Raw genomic sequence first — 22,229 nt, forward strand, 5'->3', positions numbered from 1 at the left:
GTCCACACTGAATGCAATTGTGCTGAACTGGACCTCTCCACACTGAATGCAACTGTGCTGAACTGGGCCGGTCCACACTGAATATAACTGCTGAACTGGACCTGTCCATACTGTATGTATCTGTGCTGAGATTGACCTTACCACACTGAATATATCTGTGCTGAACACGACCTGTCCAGACTGAATGTAACTGTGCTGAACAGGACCTGTTCACACTGAATGTATCTCTGCTGAACTGGACCTATCCACACTGAATGTAACTCTACTAAGCTCGACCTGGACTCTATTAATGTAACTATGCTGAAGTGGACCTGTCCACAGTGAAAGTAATTGTGCTGAAATGGACCTGATGACATTGAACGTATCTGTGCTGAAGTAGAATTGACCACACTGTATGTTACTGTGCTGAGCTGGACCTGTTCACACTGAAAGTAACTGTGCTGAACTGGACCTGTCCACACCGAATGGAACTGGACTGAGCTGGGACTGTTCACTCTGAAAATAACTGCTGAACTAGCCCTGTCTGCACTGAAAGTAACCGTACTGATCTGGACCTCTCCACACTGATTATAACTGTACTTAGCTGGACCTGTCCACTGTGAAATTAACTGCTGAACTGGACATGTCTACACAGAATGGAACTGTACTGAGCTGGACCTGTCCACGCTGAATGTAACTGTGCTGAACTGGACCTGTCCACACTGAATGTAATAGTGCTGAGCAGGGCCTGTCCAACCTGAATGTAACTGTGTTGAACTTGACCTCTGCACACTGAATGTAACTGTGGTAAACTGGATGTCTCCACACTGAATGTAACTCTGCTGAACTGGACCTGTCCACACTAAATGTACTTGTGCTGAACTGGATTTGTACAAACTGAGTGTAACTTTGCTGAAAGGGACCTGTCCATACTGAATGTAACTGTGCTAAACTGGACCTGTCCACACTGAATGTAACTGTGATAAACTGGACTTGTCCACACTGATTGTAACTGTGCTGAACTGGACCTGTCCACGGTGAAGGTAACTCTGCTGAAATGGTCCTGACTTCCCTGAATGTAACTGTGCTGAACTGGATCTATCCAAACTGAATGTTAATGTGCTGATCCGGAGCTGTCCACACTTAATGTAAACGTGCTCAATTGGACCATTCCACACTGAATATATTTGTACTGAGCTGGCCCTGTCCACTCTGAATGTAACTGCTGAACTGGACATGTCCACACTGAATTTAACTGTACTGAGTTGGACCTGTCCACACTGAATGTAACTGTGCTGAATTGTGCCTGTCCACGCTGAATGTAACTGTGCTGAGCTGAACCTGTCCACACTGAATGTAACTGTGCTGAACTGGACCTGTCCACACTGAATGTATCTGTGCTGAACTGGAGCTGCCAAAATTTATGTAACTGTGCTGGACTGGACTGGTCCACACTGAATGAAACTGTGCTGACCTGGACCTGTCCGCACTAATTGCAACTTTGCTGAACTGGACCTGACTGCACTGATTGCAGTCCTGCAGAACTGGACCTGTCCAAACTGAATGTAACCCTGCTGAACTGGACGTGTCCACACTGAATGCAACTGTGCTGAACCGGACCTGTCCACACTGAATGTAACTGCTGAACTGGATCTCTCCATACTGCGTGTATCTGTGATGAATGGACTTGACCACACTGAATATAAATGTGCTGAACTGGACCTATCCAAACGGAATGTAACTGTGCTGAACCAGACCTGTCCACACTGAATGTAACTGTGCTGAACTGGACTGGTCTGCACTGAATGAATCTTTGCTGAACTGGACCTGTCCACACTGAATGTAACTGCTGAACTGGACCTGTCCATACTGTATGTATCTGTGCGGAACTGGACCTGACCACACTGAATATATCTGTGCTGAACTGGACCTGTCCACACTGTATGTATCTGTGCTGAACTTGACCTGACCACACTGAATACATCTGTGTTGAACTGGACCTGGCCACACTGAATGCAATTGTGCTGAACTGGACCTCTCCACACTGAATGCAACTGTGCTGAACTGGACCGGTCCACACTGAATATAACTGCTGAACTGGACCTGTCCATATTGTATGTATCTGTACTGAGATTGACCTTACCACACTGAATATATCTGTGCTGAACACGACCTGTCCAGACTGAATGTAACTGTGCTGAACAGGACCTGTTCACACTGAATGTATCTCTGCTGAACTGGACCTATCCACACTGAATGTAACTCTACTAAGCTCGACCTGGACTCTCTTAATGTAACTATGCTGAAGTGGACCTGTCCACAGTGAAAGTAATTGTGCTGAAATGGACCTGATGACACTGAATGTATCTGTGCTGAAGTAGAATTGACCACACTGTATGTTACTGTGCTGAGCTGGACCTGTTCACACTGAAAGTAACTGTGCTGAACTGGACCTGTCCACACTGAATGGAACTGGACTGAGCTGGGACTGTTCACTCTGAAAATAACTGCTGAACTAGCCCTGTCTGCACTGAAAGTAACCGTACTGATCTGGACCTCTCCACACTGATTATAACTGTACTTAGCTGGACCTGTCCACTGTGAAATTAACTGCTGAACTGGACATGTCTACACTGAATGGAACTGTACTGAGCTGGACCTGTCCACGCTGAATGTAACTGTGCTGAACTGGACCTGTCCACACTGAATGTAATAGTGCGGAGCAGAGCCTGTCCAACCTGAATGTAACTGTGTTGAACTTGGCCTCTGCACACTGAATGTAACTGTGGTAAACTGGACGTCTCCACACTGAATGTAACTCTGCTGAACTGGACATGTCCCCACTGATTTTAATTGTGCTGTATTGGGCCTCTCCACACTGAATGTAACCCTGCTGAACTGGACCTGTCCACACTAAATGTACTTGTGCTGAACTGGATTTGTCCAAACTGAGTGTAACTTTGCTGAAAGGGACCTGTCCATACTGAATGTAACTGTGCTAAACTGGACCTATCCACACTGAGTGTAACAGTGCTGAACTGGAACTGTCCACACTGCTTGTAACTGTGCTGAACTGGACCTGTCCAAACTGATTGCAACCCTGCTGAACAGGATTTGGCCACACTGATTGTAACTGTACTGAGCTAGGTCCGTCCAATCTGAATGTAAAACTGAACTGGCCCTGTCTGCACTTAATTTAACCGTGCTGAACTGGACCTTTCCACAATGAATATAACTGTACTGAGCTGGACCTGTCCACTCTGACTACAACTGCTGAACTTGACATGTACACACTGATTTTAACTGTACTGAGCTGGACCTGTGCACACTGAATGTAACTGTGCTGAAGTGGTCCTGACCACACTGAATGTAACTCTGCTGAGCTGGACCTGTCCACACTGAACGTAAATGTGCTGAAACTGACCTGTCCACACTGAATGTATCTGTGCTAAACTGGAACTGTCCACACTGAATGTAACTGTGTTGAACTGGGCCTCCCAACACTGATTGTAACCATGTTGAACTGGACCGATCCACACTGATTGTAACAGTGCTGAACTGAACCTGTCCACGTTGAATGTAACTGTGCTGAACTTGACCTGTCCACATTGAATGAAACTGTGCTGAACTGGACCTGATTACTCTGAATGTAGCTCTGGTGAACTGGACAGTCCACGCTGAAAGTAATTCTGCTGAAGTGGGCCTGACAACACTGAATGTAACTGTTGAGCTGAACCTGTCCACACTGAATGTAAATGTGCTGAACTGGACCTGACCACACTGTTTGCAATGGTGCTGAACTGGACCTGTCTACACTGATTGCAGTCGTGCAGAACTGGACCTGTCCACACTGAATGTAACTGTGATGAACTGGAACTGTCCACACTGAATGTAACTGTGCTGAACTGGACAGGACCAAACTGAATGTAACTGCTGAACTAGACCTGGCCTTACTGTTTGCATCTGTTCTGAACTGGACCTGACCACACGGAATATGTCTGTGCTGAACTGGACGTGTCCACTCTGAATGTTACTTTGCAGAACTTGACCTGTCCACACAGAATATAACTGTGCTCAACTGGACCTGGACACACTGAATGTAGCTTTGGTGAACTGGATGATCCATGCTGAATATAACTGTGCTGAAGTGGGCCTGACAACACTGAATGTAACTGTGCTGAGCAGAACCTGTCCACACTGAATGTAACTGTGCTGAACTGGACCTGTCCATCTTGAAAGTAACTGTGCTGAAGTGGAACTGTCCATACTGAATGTAACTGTGCTGAACATGACTGGTCCAAACTGAATGAAACTGTGCAGAGCTGGACCTCTCCACACTGAATGTAACTGCTGAACTGGACCTGTCCACACTGTATGTATCAGTGCTGAACTGGACTTGACCACACTGAATATATCTGTGCTGATCTGGACCTGTCCTCACTGAATGTAACTGTGCTGAACTGGGCCTGTCCACACTGAATGTAACTGTGCTGAAATGGACCGGTCCACACTGAATATAACTGCTGAACTGGACCTGTCCATACTGTATGTATCTGTGCTGAGATTGACCTTACCACACTGAATATATCTGTGCTGAACACGACCTGTCCAGACTGAATGTAACTGTGCTGAACAGGACCTGTTCACACTGAATGTATCTCTGCTGAACTGGACCTATCCACACTGAATGTAACTCTACTAAGCTCGACCTGGACTCTATTAATGTAACTATGCTGAAGTGGACCTGTCCACAGTGAAAGTAATTGTGCTGAAATGGACCTGATGACATTGAACGTATCTGTGCTGAAGTAGAATTGACCACACTGTATGTTACTGTGCTGAGCTGGACCTGTTCACACTGAAAGTAACTGTGCTGAACTGGACCTGTCCACACCGAATGGAACTGGACTGAGCTGGGACTGTTCACTCTGAAAATAACTGCTGAACTAGCCCTGTCTGCACTGAAAGTAACCGTACTGATCTGGACCTCTCCACACTGATTATAACTGTACTTAGCTGGACCTGTCCACTGTGAAATTAACTGCTGAACTGGACATGTCTACACAGAATGGAACTGTACTGAGCTGGACCTGTCCACGCTGAATGTAACTGTGCTGAACTGGACCTGTCCACACTGAATGTAATAGTGCTGAGCAGGGCCTGTCCAACCTGAATGTAACTGTGTTGAACTTGACCTCTGCACACTGAATGTAACTGTGGTAAACTGGATGTCTCCACACTGAATGTAACTCTGCTGAACTGGACCTGTCCACACTAAATGTACTTGTGCTGAACTGGATTTGTACAAACTGAGTGTAACTTTGCTGAAAGGGACCTGTCCATACTGAATGTAACTGTGCTAAACTGGACCTGTCCACACTGAATGTAACTGTGATAAACTGGACTTGTCCACACTGATTGTAACTGTGCTGAACTGGACCTGTCCACGGTGAAGGTAACTCTGCTGAAATGGTCCTGACTTCCCTGAATGTAACTGTGCTGAACTGGATCTATCCAAACTGAATGTTAATGTGCTGATCCGGAGCTGTCCACACTTAATGTAAACGTGCTCAATTGGACCATTCCACACTGAATATATTTGTACTGAGCTGGCCCTGTCCACTCTGAATGTAACTGCTGAACTGGACATGTCCACACTGAATTTAACTGTACTGAGTTGGACCTGTCCACACTGAATGTAACTGTGCTGAATTGTGCCTGTCCACGCTGAATGTAACTGTGCTGAGCTGAACCTGTCCACACTGAATGTAACTGTGCTGAACTGGACCTGTCCACACTGAATGTATCTGTGCTGAACTGGAGCTGCCAAAATTTATGTAACTGTGCTGGACTGGACTGGTCCACACTGAATGAAACTGTGCTGACCTGGACCTGTCCGCACTAATTGCAACTTTGCTGAACTGGACCTGACTGCACTGATTGCAGTCCTGCAGAACTGGACCTGTCCAAACTGAATGTAACCCTGCTGAACTGGACGTGTCCACACTGAATGCAACTGTGCTGAACCGGACCTGTCCACACTGAATGTAACTGCTGAACTGGATCTCTCCATACTGCGTGTATCTGTGATGAATGGACTTGACCACACTGAATATAAATGTGCTGAACTGGACCTATCCAAACGGAATGTAACTGTGCTGAACCAGACCTGTCCACACTGAATGTAACTGTGCTGAACTGGACTGGTCTGCACTGAATGAATCTTTGCTGAACTGGACCTGTCCACACTGAATGTAACTGCTGAACTGGACCTGTCCATACTGTATGTATCTGTGCGGAACTGGACCTGACCACACTGAATATATCTGTGCTGAACTGGACCTGTCCACACTGTATGTATCTGTGCTGAACTTGACCTGACCACACTGAATACATCTGTGTTGAACTGGACCTGGCCACACTGAATGCAATTGTGCTGAACTGGACCTCTCCACACTGAATGCAACTGTGCTGAACTGGACCGGTCCACACTGAATATAACTGCTGAACTGGACCTGTCCATATTGTATGTATCTGTACTGAGATTGACCTTACCACACTGAATATATCTGTGCTGAACACGACCTGTCCAGACTGAATGTAACTGTGCTGAACAGGACCTGTTCACACTGAATGTATCTCTGCTGAACTGGACCTATCCACACTGAATGTAACTCTACTAAGCTCGACCTGGACTCTCTTAATGTAACTATGCTGAAGTGGACCTGTCCACAGTGAAAGTAATTGTGCTGAAATGGACCTGATGACACTGAATGTATCTGTGCTGAAGTAGAATTGACCACACTGTATGTTACTGTGCTGAGCTGGACCTGTTCACACTGAAAGTAACTGTGCTGAACTGGACCTGTCCACACTGAATGGAACTGGACTGAGCTGGGACTGTTCACTCTGAAAATAACTGCTGAACTAGCCCTGTCTGCACTGAAAGTAACCGTACTGATCTGGACCTCTCCACACTGATTATAACTGTACTTAGCTGGACCTGTCCACTGTGAAATTAACTGCTGAACTGGACATGTCTACACTGAATGGAACTGTACTGAGCTGGACCTGTCCACGCTGAATGTAACTGTGCTGAACTGGACCTGTCCACACTGAATGTAATAGTGCGGAGCAGAGCCTGTCCAACCTGAATGTAACTGTGTTGAACTTGGCCTCTGCACACTGAATGTAACTGTGGTAAACTGGACGTCTCCACACTGAATGTAACTCTGCTGAACTGGACATGTCCCCACTGATTTTAATTGTGCTGTATTGGGCCTCTCCACACTGAATGTAACCCTGCTGAACTGGACCTGTCCACACTAAATGTACTTGTGCTGAACTGGATTTGTCCAAACTGAGTGTAACTTTGCTGAAAGGGACCTGTCCATACTGAATGTAACTGTGCTAAACTGGACCTATCCACACTGAGTGTAACAGTGCTGAACTGGAACTGTCCACACTGCTTGTAACTGTGCTGAACTGGACCTGTCCAAACTGATTGCAACCCTGCTGAACAGGATTTGGCCACACTGATTGTAACTGTACTGAGCTAGGTCCGTCCAATCTGAATGTAAAACTGAACTGGCCCTGTCTGCACTTAATTTAACCGTGCTGAACTGGACCTTTCCACAATGAATATAACTGTACTGAGCTGGACCTGTCCACTCTGACTACAACTGCTGAACTTGACATGTACACACTGATTTTAACTGTACTGAGCTGGACCTGTGCACACTGAATGTAACTGTGCTGAAGTGGTCCTGACCACACTGAATGTAACTCTGCTGAGCTGGACCTGTCCACACTGAACGTAAATGTGCTGAAACTGACCTGTCCACACTGAATGTATCTGTGCTAAACTGGAACTGTCCACACTGAATGTAACTGTGTTGAACTGGGCCTCCCAACACTGATTGTAACCATGTTGAACTGGACCGATCCACACTGATTGTAACAGTGCTGAACTGAACCTGTCCACGTTGAATGTAACTGTGCTGAACTTGACCTGTCCACATTGAATGAAACTGTGCTGAACTGGACCTGATTACTCTGAATGTAGCTCTGGTGAACTGGACAGTCCACGCTGAAAGTAATTCTGCTGAAGTGGGCCTGACAACACTGAATGTAACTGTTGAGCTGAACCTGTCCACACTGAATGTAAATGTGCTGAACTGGACCTGACCACACTGTTTGCAATGGTGCTGAACTGGACCTGTCTACACTGATTGCAGTCGTGCAGAACTGGACCTGTCCACACTGAATGTAACTGTGATGAACTGGAACTGTCCACACTGAATGTAACTGTGCTGAACTGGACAGGACCAAACTGAATGTAACTGCTGAACTAGACCTGGCCTTACTGTTTGCATCTGTTCTGAACTGGACCTGACCACACGGAATATGTCTGTGCTGAACTGGACGTGTCCACTCTGAATGTTACTTTGCAGAACTTGACCTGTCCACACAGAATATAACTGTGCTCAACTGGACCTGGACACACTGAATGTAGCTTTGGTGAACTGGATGATCCATGCTGAATATAACTGTGCTGAAGTGGGCCTGACAACACTGAATGTAACTGTGCTGAGCAGAACCTGTCCACACTGAATGTAACTGTGCTGAACTGGACCTGTCCATCTTGGAAGTAACTGTGCTGAAGTGGAACTGTCCATACTGAATGTAACTGTGCTGAACATGACTGGTCCAAACTGAATGAAACTGTGCAGAGCTGGACCTCTCCACACTGAATGTAACTGCTGAACTGGACCTGTCCACACTGTATGTATCAGTGCTGAACTGGACTTGACCACACTGAATATATCTGTGCTGATCTGGACCTGTCCTCACTGAATGTAACTGTGCTGAACTGGGCCTGTCCACACTGAATGTAACTGTGCTGAAATGGACCGGTCCACACTGAATGTAACTGCTGAACTGGACCTGTCCATACTGTATTTATTTGTGCTGTACTGGACCTGACCAAACTGTTTAGATCTGTGCTGACTTGGACCTGTCCACACTGAATGTAACTATGCTGAACCGGACCTGTCCACACTGAACGTATCTCTGCTGAATTGGACCTATCCACACTGAATGTAACAGATGACCTGGCCCTGTCTGCACTGAATGTAACCGTGCTGAACTGGACCTTTCCAAGTGAATATAATTGTATTGAGCTGGACCTGTCAACACTGAATGTAACAGGTGAACTGGACATATCCACACTGAATGTAACTCTACTAAGCTGGACCTTTCCACTCTGAAAGTAAGTGTGCTGAACTGGGCCTGTCCGCATTGAATGCAACTATGCTGAACTGGACCTGTCCGCACTGAAAGTATCTCTGCTGAACTGGACCTCTCCACACTGAATGTAACTCTGCTGAACTGGACCTGTGCACGTTGGAGGTAACTGTTCTGAACTGGAACTGTCCACACTGAATGTAATTGTGCTGAATTGGACCTGTCCACACTGAATGGATCTCTGCTGCACTGGACCTGTTCACACTGAATGTATCTGTGCTGAAATAGACATTTCCACACTGAATGTAACTGTGCTGAACTGGACACTCCACATTGAAAGTAACTCTGCTGAACCAGACCTGTGTTTTATGGATGTAACTGTGCTGAACTGGACCAGTCCAAACTGATTGCAACCCTGCTGAACAGGATTTGGCCACACTGATTGTAACTGCACTGAGCTAGGTCCGTCCAATCTGAATGTAAAACTGAACTGGCCCTGTCTGCACTTAATTTAACCGTGCTGAACTGGACCTTTCCACAATGAATATAACTGTACTGAGCTGGACCTGTCCACTCTGACTACAACTGCTGAACTTGACATGTACACACTGATTTTAACTGTACTGAGCTGGACATGTGCACACTGAATGTAACTGTGCTGAAGTGGTCCTGACCACACTGAATGTAACTCTGCTGAGCTGGACCTGTCCACACTGAACGTAAATGTGCTGAAACTGACCTGTCCACACTGAATGTATCTGTGCTAAACTGGAACTGTCCATACTGAATGTAACTGTGTTGAACTGGGCCTCCCAACACTGATTGTAACCATGTTGAACTGGACCGATCCACACTGATTGTAACAGTGCTGAACTGAACCTGTCCACGTTGAATGTAACTGTGCTGAACTTGACCTGTCCACATTGAATGAAACTGTGCTGAACTGGACCTGATTACTCTGAATGTAGCTCTGGTGAACTGGACAGTCCACGCTGAAAGTAAGTCTGCTGAAGTGGGCCTGACAACACTGAATGTAACTGTTGAGCTGAACCTGTCCACACTGAATGTAAATGTGCTGAACTGGACCTGACCACACTGTTTGCAATGGTGCTGAACTGGACCTGTCCACACTGAATGTAACTGTGATGAACTGGAACTGTCCACACTGAATGTAACTGTGCTGAACTGGACAGGACCAAACTGAATGTAACTGCTGAACTAGACCTGGCCTTACTGTTTGTATCTGTTCTGAACTGGACCTGACCACACGGAATATGTCTGTGCTGAACTGGACGTGTCCACTCTGAATGTTACTGTGCAGAACTTGACCTGTCCACACAGAATATAACTGTGCTCAACTGGACCTGGACACACTGAATGTAGCTTTGGTGAACTGGATGATCCATGCTGAATATAACTGTGCTGAAGTGGGCCTGACAACACTGAATGTAACTGTGCTGAGCAGAACCTGTCCACACTGAATGTAACTGTGCTGAACTGGACCTGTCCATCTTGAAAGTAACTGTGCTGAAGTGGAACTGTCCATACTGAATGTAACTGTGCTGAACATGACTGGTCCAAACTGAATGAAACTGTGCAGAGCTGGACCTCTCCACACTGAATGTAACTGCTGAACTGGACCTGTCCACACTGTATGTATCAGTGCTGAACTGGACTTGACAACACTGAATATATCTGTGCTGATCTGGACCTGTCCTCACTGAATGTAACTGTGCTGAACTGGGCCTGTCCACACTGAATGTAACTGCTGAACTGGACCTGTCCATATTGTATTTATTTTTGCTGTACTGGACCTGACCACACTGTTTAGATCTGTGCTGAACTGGACCTGTCCACACTGAATGTAACTATGCTGAACCGGACCTGTCCACACTGAATGTAACTGTGCTGAAATGGACCGGTCCACACTGAATGTAACTGCTGAACTGGACCTGTCCATACTGTATTTATTTGTGCTGTACTGGACCTGACCAAACTGTTTAGATCTGTGCTGAACTGGACCTGTCCACACTGAATGTAACTATGCTGAACCGGACCTGTCCACACTGAACGTATCTCTGCTGAATTGGACCTATCCACACTGAATGTAACAGATGACCTGGCCCTGTCTGCACTGAATGTAACCGTGCTGAACTGGACCTTTCCACAGTGAATATAATTGTATTGAGCTGGACCTGTCAACACTGAATGTAACAGCTGAACTGGACATATCCACACTGAATGTAACTCTACTAAGCTGGACCTTTCCACTCTGAAAGTAAGTGTGCTGAACTGGGCCTGTCCGCATTGAATGCAACTATGCTGAACTGGACCTGTCCGCACTGAAAGTATCTCTGCTGAACTGGACCTCTCCACACTGAATGTAACTCTGCTGAACTGGACCTGTGCACGTTGGAGGTAACTGTTCTGAACTGGAACTGTCCACACTGAATATATGTGTGGGGAACTGGAGCTATCCACACTGAATGTAACTGTGCTGAACTGGACTTGTCCACACTGAAAGTTACTGTGCTAAACTCGACCTGTCCACGCTCAATGTAGCTGTGCTGAACTGGACCTGACCTCACTGATTGTAACCATGCTGAAATGGACACGTCCGCACTGAATGTAACTGTGCTGAACTGGCCCTGTCCACACTGATTGTAGCTCTGCTGAACTGGACTTGTTCACACTGAATTTAATTGTGATGAACTTGAGGTGACCACACTGAATGTTATTCTGGTGGAGAGGTCTTGTCCACACTGAATGCAACTGTGCTGAACTAGAACTCACCAAACTGAATGTAATAGTGCTGAATTGGAGCTGTCCACGCTGAATATATCTGTGGTGAACTGGACCTGTAACACACTGAATGTAATTGTGCTGAACAGGACCTGACCATACTGAATGTAACTGTGCAGAGCTGGTCCAGTCCACGCTGAATGTAACTGTGCGGAACTGGAGCTGTCCACACTGAATGTAATTGTTCTGAACTGGACCTGTTCATACTGAAAGCAACTGAGCTGAACTGGACCTGTCCACATTGATTGTAACCGTGTTGATCTGGAGCTGTCCACACTGATTGTATTCGTGCTGATCTGGAACTGTCCACACTGAATGTAACTCTGCTGAACTGGCCCTGTCCACACTGATTGTAACTGTGTAGAACTGGACCTGTCCACATTGAATGTAACTGTGCTGAACTGGACATGTCCAATCTGAATGTAAATCTGGTGGACTATACCTGTACACACTGAATGTAACTGTGCTTAACTAGACATTTCCAAACTGAATGTAACTGTACTTAACTAGAACTGACCACACTGATTGTAACTATGCTCAGCTGGACCTGTCCACACTGAATGTAATTGTGCTGAATTGGACCTGTCCACACTGAATGGATCTCTGCTGCACTGGACCTGTTCACACTGAATGTATCTGTGCTGAAATAGACATTTCCACACTGAATGTAACTGTGCTGAACTGGACACTCCACATTGAAAGTAACTCTGCTGAACCAGACCTGTGTTTTATGGATGTAACTGTGCTGAACTGGACCAGTCCACACTGAATGTAACTGTGGTTAACTGGGCCTGCCCACACTGAATCAAACTGTGCTGAACTTGACATGTCCGCACTGAAAGTAACTCTGCTGAACTGGAACTATCCACACTGAATGTAACACTGCTGAACTGGACCTGTCCACACTGGATGTAACTGTGTTGAACTGGACCTGGCCACACTGAAATCTCAGACAGTTGGTTAAAATGGGTGCACTGTGTGTGGTATTATCACACTATTATAACTGTGTACCTATATTTCCTGTTGTGTTATTGGTATTTCACTGTGATTGGTATTATCACACTAGTATAACGCTGTACATATATTTACTTGTTGACTTTCAATTTAGTATTCTGTTCACTGATATTCGCTGGTCACGTTGCAGTCTCCTCTACTTTGTGGATATCAAACACAGATTGGGTGACTGTTTTGCTGAACACCCTCATTCAGTTCACATATGCGACCCTGAGCTTCTGGTCGCTTGTTATTTTAATTTTCCATCACTTTCACACTCTGACTTCTCTGTCCTCGGCTTCCTCTACCTTTCAAATGAAGCTCAACAGAAGCTTGAGGAACAGCAGCTCAGCTTTCGATTAGGCACTTTGCAGCCTTCCAGACTCAATATCGATTTCAATATTTTTAGCTCATAAAAACTGCTCCCATTTTTTTGGACGGCAAATTTTGGTAATAATTCTGCCATTGCCATTTACACCTCCTCTAGACTCTTATTTTGTTTATTTACTTGTCCCATTAGCACCCCCTTTTTGTCTTGCACCATCATCCCTTTTATCATTTAATCACTCCTGCCTTCCACCCTATCACAGAGCGTCCATTTTGTTCTTTCCTCCCCTCATCCTTTCCCTGCCCCCACTCTTGCTTAACAAACAGTTACATCTCTAAATTTATCAAGTTCTGCTGAAATTCATCGACTTGAAATATTAACTCTGTTTCCCTCTCCACTAATATTGCCTTAACTGCTGAGTATTTGCAGCATTTTTTGTTTCTATTTCACTTTTCCTGCACCCGCAGTATTTTGCTTTTGAGCATATTATCAACAAAATAAGAAGCATATTAATAGCGACTTTAATACAGTGAAATGCTTCACAGGAGCGTTATCGAGCAAAATTTCACTTCATCCACATAAGGAGAGATTAGCACAATAAAAGCCTGGTTAAAGAGATTAAGTTTAAGGAGCGCCATAAAGGAGGAGATAGGTGCAGAGCTCTCGGAGTGATATAAGGTTGCTGAGTATACATAGAAACATAGTAGACTAGCTGGGGGAGTCTGGCATTGCCAGGGCTGTTTTGGGCTGGGTGGTTTAAATCGAGTCGCAGGCTTTTGGCCCTGTCTCTCTGTCCCTCTGTGAATCTGCTGCCGGGCAACATTTCTACCTTTTAATACCTTCAAAGATGAAAGTGAAAGTACTTATAAAGCGTTTTTGTTAAATCTTATGTTATTTTTAAAAGAGAGACTAACTGCTTTGGGCCGGGTGGTTTAAATCGAGTCCCAGGCTTTCGGCCCTGTCTCTCTGTCCCTCTGTGAATGTGCTGCCGGGCAACATTTCTCCCTTTTAATACCTTCAAAGATGAAAGTGAAATTACTTATAAAACGTTTTTGGTGAATCTTATGTTATTTTTAAAATAGAGACTAACTGTTTTGGGCCGGGCGGTTTAAATGGAGTCCCAGGCTTTCGGCCCTGTCTCTCTGTCCCTCTGTGAATCTGCTGCCGGGCAACATTTCTACCTTTTAAAACCTTCAAAGATGAAAGTGAAAGTAGGTATAAAACGTTTTTTTAAAATCTTATGTTATTTTTAAAAGTGATACTAACTTTTTCGAAGCTGCATCAGCAGATTTTGAGGTGGAAGTATTTGAAATAATGGCTGCCCGATGCCTGAGTTCAAAATCATTAGTCCCGCCCACAGACGCAGCGATTGGCCAACCATCAGGTGACTGAACTGTAGGATTGGTCAATCATGACGGCACAGGTTGGTCGACCTTGACGTCAGTCAATCAATGCTAATGAGCGGATAATGAGTGGAATTTTAAAGGTTTTTTGTATAACGCGCAAACAATTTTTGTCCGACCGAAAAGTAAATACGCTTATGACAGTTCTGCAATGGTAAGCTTTCTTTGGATGTAATGCACGCGTAGGTACGCTTTATGACTTTCGAGTGTATAGCCGGATAGACAAAACAGAAGGAACCACTTTATATATACATAGAAGAAGCTGGGGGGGGGGCCCACGTTGCCACTGCTGATTTGGGCCGGGTGGTTTAAATCGAGTCCCAGGCTTTCGGGCCTGTCTGTCTGTCCCTCAGTGAATCTGCTGCCGGGCAACATTTTAAATAGAGTCCCAGGCTTTGAGCCCTGTCTCTGTGTCCCTCTGTGAATCTGCTGCCGGGCCAGGGCTGTTTTGGGCCAGGCAGTTTAAATGGAGTCCCAGGCTTTGGAACCTGTCTGTCTGTCCCTCTGTGAATCTGCTGCCGGGCAACATTTTAAATCGAGTCCCAGGCTTTCAGGCCTGTCTGTCTGTCCCTCTGTGAATCTGCTGCAGGGCAACATTTAAAATCGAGTCCCAGGCTTTCGGGCCTGTCTGTATATCCCTCTGTGAATCTGCTGCCGGGCAACATTTGCGGTTTAAATCGAGTCCCAGGCTTTGGGCCCTGTCTCTGTGTCCCTCTGTGAATCTGCTGCCCGGCAACATTTTAAATCGGGTCCCAGGCTTTCGGGCCTGTCTGTCTGTCCCTCTATGAATCTGCTGCTGGGCAACATTTCTACCTTTTAATACCTTGAAAGATGAAAGTGAAAGTACTTATAAAAGGATTTTGGTAAATGTGATGTTATTTTTAAAAGAGATAATAACTTTTTTGAAGCTGGATTAGCAGATTTTGAGCTGGAAGTAAATGGGGTTTTTAGCTTGAGGCAATGGCTGCCAGACCCCTGAGATGAAAACCATTAGTCCCACCCACACACACACCAATTGGTCAACCATCAGGGGACTGAACTGTAGGGTTGGTCAATCATGACGGCACAGGATTGGTCGAACCTTGACGTCAGTCACTCAATGCTAATTAGCAGATAATGAGTTTAATTTTGCAGGTTATTGCATAAGGCGCGAACAATTTTCGTCCGAGCGAAAAGTAAATATGTTTACGACCGTCCTGGAACCGTAAGCTTTCCTTGGAAGTAACGCGCGGGCAGGTACGCCCTATAACTTTCGAGCGTATAGCCAGAAAGACAAAATGTATGAAACCGCTTTATATATATAATAGAAATAGATAGCTGGGGGAGCCCGGCTTTGCCAGGGCTATTTTGGGCCGGGCGGTTTAAATGGTGTCCCAGGCTTTGGGGCCTGTCTCTGTGTCCCTCTGTGAATCTGCTGCCGGGCAACATTTTAAATTGAGTCCCAGGCTTTCAGGCCTGTCTCTGTGTCCCTCTGTGAATCTGCTGCCGGGCAACATTTTAAATCGGGTCCCAGGCTTTTGTTTGGGCCCTGTCTCTCTGTCCCTCTGTGAATGTGCTGCCGGGCAACATTTGTACCTTTTAATACGTTGAAAGATCAAAGTGAAAGTACTTATAAAACGTTTTGGTAAATCTTATGTTATTTTTAAAAGAGATACTAACTTTTTCGAAGCTGGATTAGCAGATTTTGAGCAGGAAGTAAATGGGTTTTTAACTTGTGGCAATGGCTGCCAGATCCCTGAGATGAAAACGGTTAGTCCCGCCCACACACACACCGATTGGTCAACCATCAGGTAACTGAGCAGTAAGATTGGCAATCATGACGGCACAGGATTGGTCGCACCTTGACCTCAGTCACACAATGCTAATTAGCAGATAATGAGTGGAATTTTGAAGGTTTTTTGCATAAGGCATGAACAATTTTTGTCCGAGCGAAAAGTAAATATGCTTACGACCGTCCTGGAACCGTAAGCTTTCTTTGGTGTAATGCACGCGTAGGTACGCCCTATAACTTTCGAGCGTATAGCCGGACAGACAAAACGTACGGAACCGCTTTATATATATAAGATAGAAAACTAGCTGGAGTGCCCGGCGGTGCTGAGGCATTTTCGAGGGCATGTTTTTGTTGGAAGAGAGAGAGAGAGCGACTGGGGGGAAGAGAGAGAGCGACTGGGGGGCAAGAGAGAGTGCGACTGGGGGGAAGAGAGAGAGCGACTGGGGGGAAGAGAGAGAGCGACTGCGGGGGAAGAGAGAGCGCGACTGGAGGGGGAAGATAGAGAGCGATGGGGGGAAGATAGAGAGCGACGGGGGGGAAGAGAGAGAGCAACTGGGGGGGAAGAGAGAGAGCGGCTGGGGGGGAAGAGAGAGAGCAAATGTGGGGGGAAGAGAGAGAGCGACTGGGGGGGAAGAGAGAGAGCGGGGGGGAAGAGAGAGAGCGGGGGGGAAGAGAGAGAGCGACTGTGGGGAAGAGAGAGAGAGACTGGGGTGGAAGAGAGAGAGCGACTGGGGGGGAAGAGAGAGAGCGGCTGGGGGGGAAGAGAGAGAGCGACTGGGGGGGAAGAGAGAGAGCGACTGGAGAGAAGAGAGAGTGACTGGGGGGGAAGATAGAGAGCGATGGGGGGGAAGAGAGAGAGCGACTGGGGGGAAGAGCGGGAGCAACTGGGGGGGAAGTGAGAAAGCGACTGGGGGAAGAGAGAGAGCGACTGGGGGGGAAGAGAGAGAGCGACTGGGGGGAAGAGAGAGAGCGACTGGGGGGAAGAGAGAGAGCGACTGGGGGGAAGAGAGAGAGCAAGAAGAGGGAGAGTGACTGGGGGTGAAGAGAGAGAGCGAGAAGAGAGAGAGGGACTGGGGGGAAGAGAGAGAGCGAAAAGAGAGAGAGCGACTGGGGGGAAGAGAGAGAGTGACTGGGGGGGAAGAGAGAGAGCGACTGGGGGGGAAGAGAGAGAGCGACTGGGGGGGAAGAGAGAGCGACTGGGGGGAAGAGCGAGAGCGACTGGGGTGAAGAGAGAGAGTGACTGGGGTGAAGAGAGAGCGCGACTGGGGGCAAGAGAGAGAGCGACTGGGGGGAAGGAGAGAGCAAGAGACTGGGGGGAAGGAGAGAGAGGGAGGGGAAGGAGAGAAAGAGAGAGAGGGAAGGAGAGAGAGACAGAGAGAGAGAGGGAAGGTGAGAGTGAGGGAAGGGGCTGGACTCAGAGCCCGGTGGGTGGAGGGCGGCCACCATTGTGTGAGGTCGGTGGGACGGTTGAGACCGCGGGGAAGGTCTTGAGTTAGAGCTCAGCCTCGGTTACTGTGTTATAGGACAATGAAGCCAGCTACCCTCTGACCGGAGGAATCAGGAGCCTCTTTCTTAAGGCTTTTAATCTGCGATTTAATAATTTCAAAATACTGTTACTTTTCCACATTTAAATTTTATGTAGTTTAAAATACTTCTAACATTGAATATAATTCTGGCTAATATTTTGGATCCAGGGTGTAGTTAGTAATGCTTGAAGTCTTACGTTGCAGCTTCTAACCGCCTGTGTGAAGCAGAAACTCAGACATAGTTGATGCTGAACCTTTGCTGGTTGCTCGAATGATGCCAATAAATCTGTATCCGTTTCTGTGACTTTTTCTTAATTAGGAAATGCCCCTAATTGATGAAGCACCGACTCCCTCCTACAACTTCCCCCACTCCCCCTCCTCCCTCTTCCCCCTTCCCCCTCTCCTCCCCCTCCTCCCTCTTTCCCCCCTACTCCCTCTTTCCCCCCTCTTTCCTCCCCTCCTCCCTCTCCCCCCCTCTCCCCTCCTCCCTCCCTCCCTCTCCACTCGTGCCTCCCTCACTCCCTCTCCCCACCTCCTCCCTCTCCCCTCCTCCCTCACCCCCTTCTCCCTCTCCCCCTCCTCCTTCCTCTCCCCTCCTCCTCCCTCTCACCTCCTCCCTACCCCCTTCCTCCTTCTCCCCCTCCTCCCCTCCCTGCTCCCCCCGATCCCCTCCCCGCTCCCGCCTCTCCCCTCTCCCCCCTCTTTCTCTCCCCCTCTCCCCTCCCTGCTCCCCCCTCTCCCCTCGCCCCTCTCCCCTCCACGCTCCCACCTCTCCCCCCTCTTTCTCTCCCCCCTCTCTCTCCCCCCTCTCCCTCTCACTCTCCCCTCCTCCCCCCTCTCTCTCTCCCCCCTCCCCCTCCTCCCCTCCTCCCTCTCCCTCCTCTCTCTCCACCCTCTCTCTCTTCCCCCTCTCCCTTCTCTCCCTCCTCCCTCTCCCCTGCCCGAGCCCTCATCCCCCACTCCAATCCCTCTTTCCACCCCGGGGCCCAGGCCTCAGCACCTGGATGAATGCGTTCCCTTGGACGCTTTTGGCGGCCTCGGCCGTCACCCTGGTGCCGTTGGCTGAGGCGAACATGCACAAAGGCATGGCCCAGCCGAGTACAGCTCTCCGGTCAGCTCAAGGTCCACAGCCGCCGTTCGGCCACAGGCCACAAAGCACCCGAGCCCAGTGCCGGCGATGGCTCCGCGGAGCTCCGTGCCGCCCCACGCACTGACATGGCCCCGCCCTCCTGAGCTGGCTTCAAGACCACCAATAGCGGCTGTGAGAGATGACCGGCGGGCCCGGTTGCCGGGGTAACCCTTCCCGCTCTCCAAGCCCCGCCCGAGATCAGCACTCCCGAGAGCCCCGCCCGAGCCGAGTGGGGAACAGAGAGAGATGCCGCATTTTAGCTGCTCCTGCTGCGCGCGCACCCTGTGTATGTCCTGTGACCCTCATGGCTGACACCATTGCCCCGGGTAACGTGACGGCGGGGAGGAGCATGGCAGAAGCCGTGGGACAATTACCTAGCTCGGGTGTGGCTGGGCAGGAGAGGCCCAGGCTTTGAGGCCACGTTCTGAGGCCTTACAAAATGGGGAAAGGTAGGAAAACAAATCTTCAGTTTAGAGAAAACATTTACAAATGAATGAAGTTTTTTGAAAAAAAATTTAATAAAAGCAATTTTTTTTTGCTGGAAATGTATGTTTGAAAAGAAAAACGCAGAAAGCGGGAAAAAGAATGGAATCAAGATGGCTGACACTCACCTCGGTTCAGAACGATAAGGCCCACCCACACACGCACCGATTGGACGACCATCAGGTCACCGAAGCGTAGGATTAGTCAATCGTCCCATCACTCGACAGTAGGAGGGCCCGCCCGCACGCGCCAGGAACCCGGCGTACAATTGTTTGACCTCGACGTCACTCTATTGCTAATGAGCGGATAATGATATGCTAATGAGAGGAATTTTGAACGTTTTTTGGATACCGCGGGCGCACTTTTTGTCCGGCCGAAACGTAAATACACTTACGACCGTTTTGGAATCGTAAGCTTTCTTTTGATGTAACACACGCGTAGGTACTCTCTGTAACTTTCGAGTGTATAGCCAGACAGAAGTACACCGAAGGGACAGACAGACAGACAGACAGACAGATGGACAGAAAGACAGACAGATGTATCCGTTTATATATATAGATATATACTAGCAGGGGGGGCCCTGAGTTGCAAGGGCTGTTTCGGCCGGGCAGTTTAAATCGAGTCCCAGGCTTTGGGCCCTGCCTCTGTGTCCCTCTGTCAATCTGCTGGCGGGCCAGGGCTGTTTTGGGCCGGGAGGTTTAAATCGAGTCCCAGGCTTTCGGGCCTGTCTCTGTGTCCCTCTGCGAATCAGCTGCTGGGCAACATTTCTATCTTTTAATACCTTCAAAGATGAAAGTGAAAGTACTTATAAAACGTTTTTGGTAAATGTTATGTTATTTTTAAAAGAGATACTAACTTTTTCGAAGCTGGATTAGCAGATTTTGAGCTGCAAGTAGCTGAAGCAATGGCTGCCCGATGCCTGAGTTCAAAACGATTAGTCCCGCCCACAGACGCACCGATTGGCCAACAATCAGGTGATTGAACTGTAGGATTGGTCAATCATGACGGCATAGGATTGGTGGAACCTTGATGTCAGTCAATCAGTGCTAATTAGCAGATAATGAGCATAATTTTGAAGGTTTTTTACATAACGCGTGAACAATTTTTGTCCGACCGAAAAGTAAATTCGCTTACTACCGCCCCGGAAGCATAAACTTTCGAGCGTATATCCGGACAGACAAAATGTAAGGAACCGCTTTATTATATACTGGCTGAAGTGCCCGGCGGTGCCGAGGTTTTTTCAAGGGCATGTTGTTGTTGGAAGAGAGAGAGAGAGAGCGACTGGGGGGGGGGCAGAGAGAGAGAGAGAGAGAGAGAGAGAGAGCACGACTGGGGGGGGAAGAGAGAGAGCGACTGGGGGGGGAGAGAGAGAGAGCGCGACTGGGGGGGGAAGAGAGAGAGCGACTGGTTGGTAGAGAGAGAGCGACTGGGGGGTAGAGAGAGAGCGCGGGTGGGGGGAAGGGAGGGCGGGGGGAAGGGAGGGGGGAAGGGGGGAAGGGGGGGAAGGGAGGGCGGACAGGGGGGAAGGGAGGGCGGTGGGGAAGGGGGGAAGGGAGGGCAGTGGGGAAGGGGGGAAGGGAAGGCGGGGGAAGGGAGGGCAGGGGAAAGGGGGGAAGGGAGGGCGGGGGGGGGAAGGGGAGCGGGGGGGAAGGGAAGGGAGGGATTGAGGCTGAGAGACAGGTACGGCCACGCCCGGTTGCTGGGGTAACCCTGCCGCGCCGCCCCGCACTGCCGAGAGCCCAGCTCTCCGAGCCCCGCCCCCCCTGGCCGAGAGCCGTGCTCTCCGAGCCCTGACCCCCCCGGCCGAGAGCCGCGCTCTCCAAGCCCCGCCCCCCCGGCCGAGAGCCGCGCTCTCCAAGCCCCAGCCGGCCCGCACTCCCGTTGCCGGGGTAACCTGATCCGCACTCTCGAGAGCCCCGCCCCCCCGCCCGAGCCGAACGTGGAACAGAGTCTCACCTGCTCCTGCTGCGCGCGCACCCTGACCCTCATGGCTGACGCCGTTGCCCCGGGTAACGTGACACGGGGGGGGTGGGTGGTGAGGAGCTTACCTAGCTCGGGCCTGGCCGGGCAAGAAAGGCCCAGGCTTTAAGGCCTAAGAAAAAAACAGGCAAAGGTAGGAAAAGAATGTTCAGGTGAGACAAAATATTTACAAATGAGTGATTTACTTTAAAAGAATTTAATAAATTGAATTTAATTTTGCTGGAAATGTATATTTGAAAAGAATGACGCCGAAAGCAGGAAAAAGAATGGAAGCAAGATGGCGGCTACTCACCTCGGTTCAGACCGATAAGGCCCGCCCACACACGACCGTCAGGTGACCAAAGCGTAGGATTGGTCAATCGTCCCGTCACTCGCCCGTAGGAGGGCACGGCCGCACGCGGCAGCAAGCCGCCGTACGATTGGTCGACCTCGAGGTCACTCTGTCGCTAATGAGCGGATAATGAGATGCTAATGAGCGGAACGTTGAAGGTTTTTCAGATACCGCGGGCGCGATTTTAGCCCGGCCGAAATGTAAATACGCTTAAAACCGTCTCGGAAGCGTAAGCTTTCTTTGGAGGTAATGTGCGCG

Source organism: Somniosus microcephalus, chromosome 4 (genome assembly GCF_052327205.1).
Source record: "Somniosus microcephalus isolate GS21.2 chromosome 4, FLI_Smic_1.0, whole genome shotgun sequence".
Classification (NCBI taxonomy): Eukaryota; Metazoa; Chordata; class Chondrichthyes; order Squaliformes; family Somniosidae; genus Somniosus; species Somniosus microcephalus.